Source organism: Sycon ciliatum, chromosome 1, assembly GCF_964019385.1.
Source record: "Sycon ciliatum chromosome 1, ocSycCili1.1, whole genome shotgun sequence".
In the NCBI taxonomy this organism is placed as follows: Eukaryota; Metazoa; Porifera; class Calcarea; order Leucosolenida; family Sycettidae; genus Sycon; species Sycon ciliatum.
Window position 1 is genome coordinate 1,728,675 of NC_088643.1, and position 13,553 is coordinate 1,742,227.

Genomic DNA, 13,553 nt, shown 5'->3' on the forward strand with positions numbered 1-13,553 from the left:
CGTCCCCGCTGGACTCATTAGGCAATCTTTTTCTTGGATATCTTCTTATGGACCTTGACCCGGGAGAATGAAGTTGAAAACACCACTGCAGCTGTACGTATGATTGATTAATATGGTGGTACAACAATACCTGGCAATATGACCGGCACGAAGCGTGCTCACAATCAAGCTATGTCGTTGCTATGTCATCTTCCATGTGCATGCGCTGTACCTGATGTACCAGCCTGCTATGTTGGATACCGCCACCATGCATCGACTAGGCGCCAGGTGAGAACTGATGGTGGTGGTGGGAAGAAGAAGAGCGCTGTGCCAGAATATTAGGCTGTTCACAATATTAGATTAAACATTACCTTGACCTCCGCTTTGCTGCTGCTGCTGCTGCTGCTCTCTCAAATCTATACTCCGTTGTTGTTGCTGCTGTTGTTCTTTACATGCATGCTGCATGGCAGGATCCCCGAGTTCTGACAACTGAATATATGCAGCATACAAATAATTACATCACAAGCCACAAAAATCTCATTGCTAGTGTTCTCTATGAGATTCGTAGAGCCTATGTATTTTAGTATCATTGCAGTTTGATCAGGAAAACGGGTCAGAGTTGCGGCACTGCAAAACACGTTTATGAGGGCATTGCCGCCCTGCTTCTATCAAGAGCCACATTGAAGGCTCTCGCATTTCTGCCACCACGGTGGCCCGTACAGTGCGCGGCGGAATGGTAAAAGCAGCGCCAAGCGATAGCAGTATTTCTGATAAGGACACGATCGAGGCAGATGTGGTAAGCGAATTTTCAGATATATTTAATCCCTCGAGCCTCCCACCCATGCACAGCGAACAAATAAAGATTTACCTGAAGTCCGACGCTAATCACGCCCCACGCACCATACCACATGCATATCGGGAGCAAGTTAAGACCCAAATCGAAGAATTGGTACAGAAGGGAATCATTGAGGCAGTTACAGAGCCCTCGGAATTGTGCCACCCTATGGTCATCATACCAAAGAAAGGGAGCAGTGAGAAGCGTTTAGCAGTAGACCTCATGAAATGGAACAAGCAGGTGAAACGCCCCGTTCACCCGGCGTGCACCATTCGCGACCCGCAATCAGATATTGACACCGCACAATATTTCACGACTCTGGATGCTAGACACGGCTACTGGCAAGCGCCGCTGGCAGAAGAGTGATGCCTTTTGACCACATTCATAACTCTCTGGGGACGATATCGATATTTGCGCAATCCCTAAGGTCTTATGGTGGCGGGCGACGAGTTCAATCAGCGAATAGATACCATGTCGCATTTCAAAATATAGGGAATATGGGCAAAGTGGTAGACGATTGGTTGCTCCACGGCCAGCAGTTGGATACACATGTCGACTCGGAGGACGCGTAGAGTTTTGAACCAGGCGCGAGAACACGGTATCACATTTTCTGAAAAGAAGTTCAAGTTTGCAGAAAGTGAAGTACACTTTTGCGGGTACATGGTAGGCCAAACGGATTGGCGTATGGATGATGAGAAAATGAAAGCAATCAGGGAGTTTCACACACCGAAGAATCGCAACGATCTGAGGTCTTTCTTGGGACTTGCCAAGAAATTCACTGAATTCACACCTTCATTAGCCACACATTTACAGCCGTTGAGAGATTTGCTGAAGAATTCCACAGAGTTCATGGTTGTCTGGGCAAGAGCAAGCAATGCTTACTATGAAAAACACCCTCCTCGATTCCCCCACGTTGGCGTACTTTCGGTTCGACTGTCCATTGTGCCTTGAGACAGACGCGTTGAAGACAAGCGGCTTGGGATTTGCACTGTTGCAGTTCCAAGACGGCGCATGGCGATTGATTCAATGCGGAAGTAAATATATTTCGGAAACGGAAGCACGTTACGCAATGAAAGAACTTCAGTGCTTAGCAATAGTATGGGCAGCACGAAATTGTAGCGGATTTCTGGCTGGCATCGAATTAACGATCATCATAGATAATAGGCAATTAGACCAATGCTGAATCTATACACAATGGATAAAATCGAAAAAAACCGATTGCTACGTTTGATTATGAAAATACAGGCATTTCAATTCAATGCAGAATGGAGAAAAGGCAAGGATCACTTTCCCGCTGATGCCTTGTCCCGAGCCCCTGTGGATCAACCAACAGGGGGGGGGGGGGGGGGGGACCATCTGCCCAATGGTGGACTAAACAGAGCTCACGGAGGATGACGCCGACCATGAAGACAGCGCTTTAAGCATTGGCAGAGTGTGCGCAGTTGAGGGACAGCAAGAGCTGGACATGCAGACGGCAACGCTCAGGGAGGCAGCGGACAGCGACCTGGAATACCAGGTGTTGCTGGCAACGATCTAGAATGGATTTCGACAGCAGACAGCCTACAGCTGCACAAAGCCATATCGGAATGTACGAGAACATTTAACAGTCGAACACAACACTCAGTACATGACGCAGGAACTCCCAATGTCCTTGGTCAATCTCAAGCAAAATCGGTGCCGAGTTCCAGATGTCGTACAAGTGCTTGTTGCTGAATGTGTTTGGGAACTTTTGAAAAGGGGAAGTATACCCTAACATCAATTGATCACCACTTGTAGTCTTTGGGGTGCTGAGTCGAATGGTCTTACAGGCTACAGCTTTTACAGCGTTCCTGTCACACGAGTTGAACCGCTGAACCTTTGAGTTAAATCTTGGTTTGAAAGCTGTAGCCTGTAGGCACGGTGACCAGGTGGCTGGTGTACGCACGAGCACGTGGCCGCTCACTCAACCGGGGTGCAAAAAACTACAACATACGGGCCAATCTTGATCATCCGTGCTTTTATAAGAACAAAATGCCGCTTTTAGTGACATTTTGCATACAAATCCCAATCTTGTAGGGGGGGGGGGGGGCACAGTCACCCTGTTTTGGTGGAAGTGGTGAATTCGATTTGGAATAAAGGAGGAAGGGAGCTTCTCCGCTTTCTCGGACCAAGAACATCCGACTCAGCACCCCGAAGACTACAACTGGTGAAACTTTGATTTTAGGGTATACTTCCCCTTTAACGCTAGCCATTGCTCTCAGATGCCTTCAATGAAAGGTGTCGATCCCTCTGATGATAGCATCTGTGAGGCCCCATGTCACACAATGGTAGAGCAGCACTGTCTTCACATACAAACTGTACAGCACAACTCTAAGCAGGAATGAGGTAAATTGATGCTGGGAGAGTGCGTACAACGAACAGAATGCCTGGGTTGCTAGGGCCTTTCTGTCTTGGACATCTTGCGCTGGGCCTAGCCGTGATCCAAGTGACTTCGCATTTCTCCATGCTAGGAAATACGCTCCTCCGGATCATCAGCCAGGTAGGTTTAGTGGTAGGATATCATTTATGTTCGAAGTAAGTGAAATGTATTGACCACACAAACTGAGTAAAGGAGAAATCTATGTGATACTGGATGCAATTGAAATGATGAGCTTTTTTGTTTTACAAATGACGAGGGTTGAGTTGGGTGTTGCCTCATTTTGTCCACAATCTCACCTATTTGCTCTTCTCCAGAAAACTTGACCAGGGATACTAAGGCATAACCGGCCAGGTCTCTTTCTCACTTCTTTTTGGTTCGTCCTTGTCATTGGATGCTTCTATATTTAAGATTCTTTATCCTCTCTTAAAAATAAAAGGGGGTTTGTCAACTGGAAACTGCTCTATTTAGTTGCTATTCACTCTTTAGATGAAAATCCATACCCAGTCTTTGCATACCCACTCTTTCAGCGCATTTCTCCTTGTCGGTTGTACATGCAAATTCCGACACTCCATTGCATACGACTATTGTGTGGTTTTTACATACGATCTCGCTTGCTTTCGTTATAAAAGGCCAGGTTTGCTCCTTGTACATTGTCCTGACGATGGGTGACTGGCCCGAAACGTCAATAGTTTTTCAACATCATTAATAAAAAAATTTTCATCTAAAGAGTGAATAGCAACTGAATAGAGCGGTTGTCAGTTGACAAACCCCCTTTTATTTACAATGCAGTTGCATGATATCCACCACTTTTTTCTCCTCTCTTAATGATCATGAGGTATTCATCGCTGCATATCAACAGCTAACGGGGGTTGTTTCTTTCTGATACCTGCACATTCTGAGATCCTGGAGACTTCTACCCAGGGCTTCCCTAAGAGTCCCGAGGTGCACATTGCTTTTACTTGCGCATGCGGCATTCTCTCCAAGGTCTATACAATTTCCTGGTGTGGTGTGAAATGTGCGCGATCAGACTAAATCACATAACAGCAGTGGATAGATGTGAACAAGCATGAAGTATAAACAAACAGATCCACGTTTTGACAAAGAAACTGTACATAACTCACCTTAAAGTAATAGTATTCCGTTTGCATGCAAAACCGGGCAATCTTCTGGCAAAGCCAATCAGGTAGACCAGGATTAGACATGGCGGACTTTTGAACTCTGAAGAGAAAACATTTCAGAAAAGACAAGAGTCGGTAGTTACTTGCGCAGTAAATGTCATTGGGCACAGATGAAAACAGATGTCCACACAAACCTCTTCAGCTAAGGACAACCGTTCACCTTTAGAGCCTATGTTGCAATTGACACATGCCCCTGGGATACAGTGTTGACGCACCCCACCACGGCTTGTGCTGCCTGACATCAGACCAGTACAACAAGGCAATGCAACTAGTATTACACTACATACCATCAGGCGAAATAGCACGTCATAGTACATTTGAGATCAGCGGGAAGAAGATGACGACGTCCACTAATTTAGTATCTGTGCACACGAATCTGCTGTGTGTGTGTGACTCTGTGTGTCAGCTATGATATCATCTTCTGTGGTTCCATGCCTAGCAATGAGATAACTCTCATGCCAAGGCTGATTCGCCACAGGTAGACACACTTGCAACAATGACTAGATCGATAAATTACAGTACCCAAAGCATCACACCCAGAGAAAACATCACAGGAGCAGCAGTAGCGTCAACACTCGTACAACCATTGTACAAAGCTGTTAGCGAGTGAGATTTCTCAGAGAAAACGATACAGGGTGCTTGCCTCTCCAAACTCAAACACAAAAGGTGTTCAGGATAGAAGTGTGAGGTTAGAAAACAACCCAGAGCACTATGACTCTCACACGAAATAGGCGAGCCAGCAGTGCTCAAAGTAAGAAGATGAGTTTGGCACTACACAGGATAAGCCCGGGGGTTCGCGACAGTTAGCGCCATGTTGGATTTCCGAATTTTATTCTGAAAAATAATGCCTTTCGGAGTGGAAAAATGGGACGCGATCGATCATGCACAGTTTGACCATGCATGCATGAGGCATGACTTCGCAGCGCGTGCTCGAGTCGAGACAAGATTTGAGGAAGAAGCTCAGCCGCTAGTGGACTTGCGGATTTGTTTTGACATCGGCGGTTTTTGGATAGCTTGGTTCTCCTGCCGACGTGTCGTGGAGATGAAGACGCGGGAGAGGAATCTGTCACCCACGACGCTGCCTCGCATTCTGCGTACTGGACGATTCAAGAAGCCGAGGAGGGGGACGCTTCGCAAGCTCAAACGATCGATCGAGTTCCTGAAAAACGGAAAGGGCGATCTCCACCACCAACGCCACTGGATTCGACTCCCGCGAAGAGGTCGTTCAGTGCCCCTCTTCACGGTCGACGAATCGTTCATCTCAGGTATCTGGCTGTGGGATTGTCTGCGTACCAGAATGCTGGATGTGGCAAACAACAACACAACAACAACCTCTGGCGCTCATCAAGTTGATTGCGTTGAAGAGAAGAGGTACGGCCTTTTCAGCGTACTTGTCATCATCAGTCCGTGTCAGCAGTGTGGGATGGAGAATTTTATGCTCAACACCCTGGCCTCCGTGCTTCCACAAGCAACACCAAAGCTGCTTTGGGTAAGTGTGTTTTTCAATCTCATAAGATTTATTCATTATATTTGCGAGTCATTTCCACCCTATGGCTATGGAAATGTATGAGCACACTGTATGCGCGGCGCGCGCGAGCGTGTGTGTGTGTTTGCATAGACCTGCATGTTTGTGCATGTGTGCACCATACGCATGTATGAACATGCACATGCATATGCGCTCATGTGGACGTGCCCTCGCACACATACTATACACACGTGCATGACCGCTCCCAGGGCATGTTGGTGTGACATGTGTATGCGGGCATCTCCACTCATGCACATGCCGTGGGTGGGTACGTACACGTGCGTGAATGTATGTGTGTGTACGCGCGCGCGTGTTCTATTGCGTGTGAGAGCATGCGTGTGTGTGTGTGTGTGTGTGTGTGTGTGTGTGTGTGTGTGTGTGTGTGTGTGTGTGTGTGTGTGTGTGTGTGTGTGTGTGTGTGTGCGTGTGTGTATTGGCGTGGGCCTGCGTTTTGTAGTGCGTTCAATGATGAGTGTTTTCAATTCTGATTTGCCTGTACTTGTCTCCGCCACCACCCATTATTGCGGTTCTATAATTGTTTTGTGTTACGTGTGTGTGTGTGTGTGTGTGTGTGTGTGTGTGTGTGTGTGTGTGTGTGTGTGCACGCATGTGTGTGTTGATGGTGTGCATTTTTGTGCTGGGTGAACACTCTGATCCCTAAACCGCGATACCGGAGCTCCCAAGCTACAGCCTCACATTGATTTATAGTTCATCGTTGGGAATGAGTTCGCTGCTCATGATGCTGTTGCGGATGTTGCGGCCCTAGCTGAAATTGTCGAAGCTCGCCCTGATGCCAGTATCCTGTAGCACTCTGTCACTTTTGCATCAGCATGTTCGGCGAAGGAGTTTGCAGAACATCAGCAAAAGCGGCTGGCCACCCTTCAACCGTTGGTCCAAGCAACGTGCTTCTCTAAATCAGTTGCAGTGCGGGCAGCTGCTAGTGAGGTGGTGATGAAGCACTTTGTCTTGTCCTACAAACGAAGTGGTGAGTCAGCCATTTCCAGACTGATGAAGGAGCAAGTCGGAGGTAAGAAGCGGGTGACAGCCTCAAGGAAGATAATATTAGCGGTGGCTGAACACCTAGCCAAGAACCAGCAGCAACCCAACTGTAAGTAACGCCCTGTGGCACAGGGCTTCACTTGTTTGTGCGCACCGTAAAATACCATCATTTTGGCCAGTGTGGGTTCACGTTCTAGCTCGCATAGTTGAAGAACAAGAGGACTCAATGTTGTCTGATTCGTTCCAACATGTCAGCTTTCATTGTAGTTTGATATGGGGCAGTGCTAAGCGCTATCACAGCTACATGTACATGTACATGTATCAAAACCAAGTACCAACAGGAGAGTAATCATGGAGAAAAGTAGCTATCGATAATGCGTGCACCCAGGGTTTTCCGGCAAATTCACTAGTTCAGCTATTCCATCCTTGTATTGTTCTGAACGCCGAGGGCTCTAGCGAGTTTATGCAACACCTAACAGCCAAGAATCCAATAAGCTATGACCAAAGCAGCAACAGAGAAGTACAAGCAATATAGATACGTGAATTTACCAATTTTAGGCAAATTTTGACAGTTTTTTGGATTTTTCTCCAGAATATGCACGGTGACCCCTATTTTCGCCGCGGTAAACCTGTTCCAACCCACTCATAGAACGTATTTGAAGTATCCACATGTGGGGCAAACTCAAAAATAAGCTGCAAAAAATATTCAAAGTTTCATTTTTTGCGTCTTTTTGTTCTTCTCCAGGAAATGACGACCTGGATCCCATCGTCAACCAAAGTGTACATTTTTCGGTGTTGATATCATCTTAGTCAATACCTCGAACAGTCTGTGTAATTTTATGTCATATTTTCTGTCCTATCTGGTGTTATGGACGATTTCTCATCAATTTTCGGATTTTGCGATATTGTGTGTTATCAAGGAAAATTGTGTTTTTGGCAAGACCTATTCAGGCAATTGAAAAACTGATGTCACTAAGCGAAAATATAAGGCTGTACCTATTCAAACCTGATGTCAGATTGGGCTGATGTTGAAATTAATTTTTTGGGCCTAACTGTCCCCAACCCCCTTAAATGTGCTTCGTTTGCAAAATAAACAGAGAAACATCTGCATATGCTCATTACTCAGAAAGAAGGCAAAGTTTAGTTCATAGTAGAAGTAGAAAGAGATGCACAGACAAGCAGAAACATAGTTAACAATGGAAAACTTACATTTGCTTGATATACTCGATGTTGGCCGTGGGGTGAGCACCTGGCTGTTGCATATTGCCAGCATATACATGACTTCTAGGCAACGCAGCAGTGGGAGCCAGGCCAGGACTACCACCACGTGTATCACAACCTGGAGGAGCCAAACCAATAAAACCGAGATTAGAAGCACCAGGCAGCGGCGTTGCACCAGCAAATCCGGCACCAACACCATTCCCAGGCGGAGGCAACATTCCCGTGCCTTGGTTTACTTGGATCATGGGGGCAGCAGCTGTTGCTGGGTTTAGTCCATTTACCATGCCCGGTGTTGGGTTCACGCCATTCAGAACATTTGTACAAAACAATATAGCTCTGTAGCTCAGTCACAAGAGTCATTTGGTGATTAGACCAGAGAACAGGTACAGTGAGGGATACAGTACCCGCCAGTGGCAATGAGAGCGCAATGGGATTTGTTCCAAAGTCAAGCAGAAGGTGTGTGTCATCAAACAACGCAAAGTGACGTAGTGCGTCAGGCATAGCCAGGATTCAGCATATTAATTTTGTTCCTGTGCACGTGTGTGCCAGCTATGGTAGCATATACATGCACATAGTACAGTGTATGGCAAAAGATTCCGGTATATTGTTTTCTTGTACAATTCCTACAACGTCTAGCTCCTCAATGCACACCTAAATGCCAGTTGAATTGTGGAAACCCCACAACATCACTATTTGAATGGTCATCCAAGAATGGAGAGAATGCAGTTTAGTCATCCACAATCAGACGAGATCCATCTACCCTTTAAAAAGTATCATTAACACAAGAGCAACTAACCAGGTTGATCGGGTGCCCGTCCTGAACTATACATAGCACCTCCCAGCTCAGTAGAGTAAATCTGGCTATTTATGATCTGACGCGATGATGAGCAGTGTGCAACTGAAAGGAGCAAAGAAGAGGACAGGATACACCATTCTTACATAAACCACAGTGAAAATTGATAATGTATCACCATGGGTCGGAAAATCAGTATATTGTTTATAAACAGTTTCCTCTGAGACAAAATGCGATAATACTCATAAAAAGGACACACTTCAGGCTAATTACAAACATTTTGAAAGTTTTTGTCTTCACAAGTATACTTTCAGGCCTGTATTTCACCTGACGAGAAGGCTTGAAAGTATACTTGTGAAGACAAAAACTTTCAAGATGTTTGTAATGAGCCTGAAGTGTGTCCTTTTTATGAGTATGTATTCATTATTTTCACAGGTTTGAGGGAAAGACCCAAACGGGAAAAGTCTGAAGAAGAAATCGATTGTCACCACCAGGACTCAAACCAGGGACCCTCGTTTGTAGCCAGCGGTGCTCTAACCACTTAGCTATGGTGTAGTCGTCATCCCAGCAGAGCCCGTTCAACATTTTCTTCAGACTTTGTAACTCACACTTTCTGAGAATCCACACAGGCGGGTGGGACTCCGCCTTCACTGTACCCACACACTTCACGTACAAACTAGCACACGGGAAGCCCCAAGTCATATAACTTTTATCATTTATTATTTTTCTTCAGAATTTTCCCGTTTGTGTCTTTCCCTCAAACCAGTGAATATTTGTTATTTATTATTATTAAATTTCATTATACAAAAGAGAAAGACCAAGGAACTGCAAGTTACGCTTTACTGTCCCCTAACACCACCAGTTACTAAACAATCAGCTCATGCGATAACATTGCATGTTATTTATGTTATTTCTTTTACTTAGAAACTTCCAAGTTGGAAGGCTGTTGGAGTGCGCATCCAAGATGTGCTAGAGCTATTAGCCAGTTAGTTGTAGAACGTCAGTACCGTCGGTCAGTGTCGTGCAATGTTTATATCACATGAGCTGATTGTTTAGTAACTGGTGGTGTTAGTGGACAGTATAGCGTAACTTGTAGTTCCTTGGTCTTTCTCTTTTGTATAAATTAAACCTTGGCTCTCCATCTGAGTCCAAATTTTATTATGTATTTGTATGTTCCCGTTAGAGTCGATCAATGATCCACACTTTCGCTTATGCTGAGGAAGGGACACAGCATCAAATGGTGCCAAACAGAGGTGTCGAACAAAATAAAAACAAAGAGAAGCGTATGTGCTTAGGTGGTGAAGGTATAATGTACTCTGCCTACTATGTTAGCTAAAGCACATGAACAGGAATTCGCATTCCGGTGGCTGAGATGAGAAAATTAATGTTTCATTCATTAGTGATAAAATGATGTTGCAGTAATATTAAAGATGATATTGTTTCAGTCATAGGTCATCAACTGAATGTTTCAGTCATTGCCAATAAAATGATGGTATTGGAGTGTTAAGATGATATTGGAGGGATACGACGATATTAAAATTGACGTTGAATCTTTTCGTTGACAAATGGTATTTCTTTCTTAGTGTTACCTGTAGATATTACACTTGGCAAATCCTCTTGCAGATCTGTTGCCATTGAGGCCGATCCTTGGCAATTTCACGTAGATGATCCAAGTCTGACGCATTCGAGAGGCTACCTTGTCCAGCCCGAGTGATGTCGGCATGAAGAACAGTTGGCAGTGTATTGCGAGGACGACCACGCCATCCACCATTGGCTGCAGCCGTGAAATAGAGGTTCTTGGTCATTGCTGCTGGAATGGTGGCGGCTTGTCGCAAAATGTGACCAAACAGGCGCCATATTGACTCTTTGACCAAAGCATTGAATTTTGGTGTCCTGCATCTCTCATACAGGACATTGTTGGAGATTCTCTGTGCCCATTGGATGCCAAGCAGAGATCTCAACTGCTGACGATGGAAGGCATCAAGGCGGGCAGATACTGTTGATGCCAGGCCCCATGTTCCCGAGTTATACACGAGAACTGGCAGGACAAATGCTGAGTACAGCCGGAGTAGACGCTCACTGACATGGGTGCGACGCTTGAATCAACTCAACATAGAGCGAAGCGCTGCAGTTGCTAACTGCTTGCGTCGCACAATATAGAATTTTATCAATTATCAATTATCAACTGTCATCAACTGTCAAGTGAGGGTGTGCAGAGTTTGTAAAAATACATGATCCAAGTCTGACGCATTCGAGAGGCTAGCTTGTCCAGCCCGAGTGATGTCGGCATGAAGAACAGTTGGCAGTGTATTGCGAGGACGACCACGCCATCCACCATTGGCTGCAGCCGTGAAATAGAGGTTCTTAGTCATTGCTGCTGGAATGGTGGCGGTTTGTCGCAAAATGTGACCAAACAGGCGCCATCTTGACTCTTTGACCAAAGCATATTCCCGAGTTATACACGAGAACTGGCAGGACAAATGCTGAGTACAGCCGGAGTCGTAGACGCTCACTGACATGGGTGCGACGCTTGAATCAACTCGACATGGAGCGAAATGCTGCAGTTGCTAACTGCTTGCGTCGCAAGATATAGAATTTTTATCAATTATCAATTATCATCTGTCATCAACTGTGAAATGAGGGTTTGCAGAGTTTGTAAAAATACTAGACTGTACTATACAATCACGGGTGTCACAAGGCATTGGGGAGTGGTACGTCCGGGGGAGGGGGGACCGGGGTGTCCCACGTGGATGTTTTGGCCAGCAGGGCACGTTTTAGCACCCATCGGGCGCTCTGGGTGGACCATCCTCTGGACGAAAAGTGGTACGACCATGGTCATACTGGTTGTACCGTGTGTGACGCCCCTGCCAATATATAGAGAAAAAAATGGTCCACCCAGGGAGCCAGGAACAGCTATTATGTGCAAGGGCAGCCAGTGGTTCACAATGGCAAGATGGTGTCGGAGTGGGCGTCGCCCCAATTTTTTGCATGTTGCACTTTTTTCTAGGGAACAAACGATTACTCTAACTAACGAACAAGCTATCGAATACTCTTTAACTGTATCTATTGCCTTATGTACGCCGTTTGTCAATGGATGGTATGGAAAATTCAAAATGACCCATTTTTGCAAATCGACCTTTTTCTGGGTTAAGAAACAATTACTCTAACCAACCAACGAGTATTTGTACTAACCAACAAGCTATCAGTCATACCACCACGACTCGAACCAGGGACCTTGCTATTCGCTCTAACCAACTGAGCTACAGTATTACTCTTATCCACAATAATGGCAAATCTCTCCTTTTTTGATCAACTTGATAAATATCTGGCTTGCATCTTACTGACAACTCACATCATTTTTTTGCATTTATTGCTCGCAAATAGCAAGGTCCCTGGTTCGAGTCGCGATGGTGTGACTGATGATTTTTCTTTCTTTCGTATCTGGCTTGCAAGTGTTGACTTTCGGAGAGAAAAGAGCAGTACGAGGCATGTGACCTCTAATTTCCTAATACTGTAAAAATCTCCGTGAAGTCCAACTTAAAATTTTGAGATTGCAATTTGTGTTTGCTCACAGTGGACATAGTTTGATGTGCTGCCCATGATATCAAGCGAATGGCCGAGGGCCTTCAAGAGTGGTGTGAGTTACCAGTATGATGCAAGCCAGATATTGATTGATCGCAGAAGGATAGAGAATTTGCCATTACTGCGGATAGGAGTCATACTGTAGCTCAGTTGGTTAGAGCATTGCTCGCGAATAGCAAGGTCCCTGGTTCGAATCGAGGTGGTGTGACTGATGATTTTTCTTTCTTTCGTATCTGGCTTGCAAGTGTTGAGTTTGGGAGAGAAAAGAGCAGTACGAGGCATGTGGCCTCTAATTTCCTAACGTTCGGGACTGGTTTAAATCTGGCTTTGCAAATTGTATTGTTCATTACTGTCAGGGTTGATCTCATTTTCTTTGTGCTGCACTGATTAGTCCACAAAGAGCGAAACAGTTCTCTCCACCAAATAAGGATTTCACTCCTGCTCTTTTAGTAGTTGACCACCCTCATGCAGGTAGTGCCTTTGCTGTTTGCGTTATGCATAGCTCACTGACTTTTCTGTTTGAGCACTCTGGCAAGGTACGTTCGGGCCTGGTTTAAATCTGGCTTTGAAAATTGTGTTTTCAATTCAAATCAGGTCCGGTCTCATTTTCTCTTTGCTGCGCTGATGAGTCTACGAATGACGAAGCAGTTCTGTCCCCGGATTGAGTATTCCGCTCCTGTTCATAGAAGTTTAGCACTCTCGTGGTTGGTATCGCCTTTGCTGTTTGCGTTATGCAGAGCTCTCTAACTTGTCGGTTCTCTTGTTGATTGTGCTTCTTCTTCCTGTTTGTTGTCATCATTATTATTATTAATTGTTTTTTCATGGCAGGTGTACTAAAGTATTTACACACTAGTCAGAACAACAGATGGCTTGATCAGTCACAACTTAAAGTTTCATGCCATCTCAATACTAAGTATTTATTCATATTTCTCTAGGGCAGTCCCCACAGACCTATGGTCTCCTTACGGGGTACCCTAGCCAATCCAGGATTGCGTTACGAAATTGGCTCGGTGAAGCAGCAAGGCGGACCGATGCCGGAACTG

The 13,553-nt window shown here is 45.4% G+C and overlaps 1 long non-coding RNA gene across 1 annotated transcript; it reads left to right on the forward strand.

Annotated features, from left to right (window-relative positions):
- Positions 1-6,342: 6,342 nt before the first annotated feature.
- Positions 6,343-7,881, forward strand: LOC135806783 (uncharacterized). The gene is made up of 2 exons (XR_010551271.1): positions 6,343-7,023; positions 7,660-7,881. It is a non-coding gene; the product is annotated as an uncharacterized LOC135806783 (long non-coding RNA).
- The last annotated feature ends 5,672 nt before the right edge of the window (positions 7,882-13,553 follow it).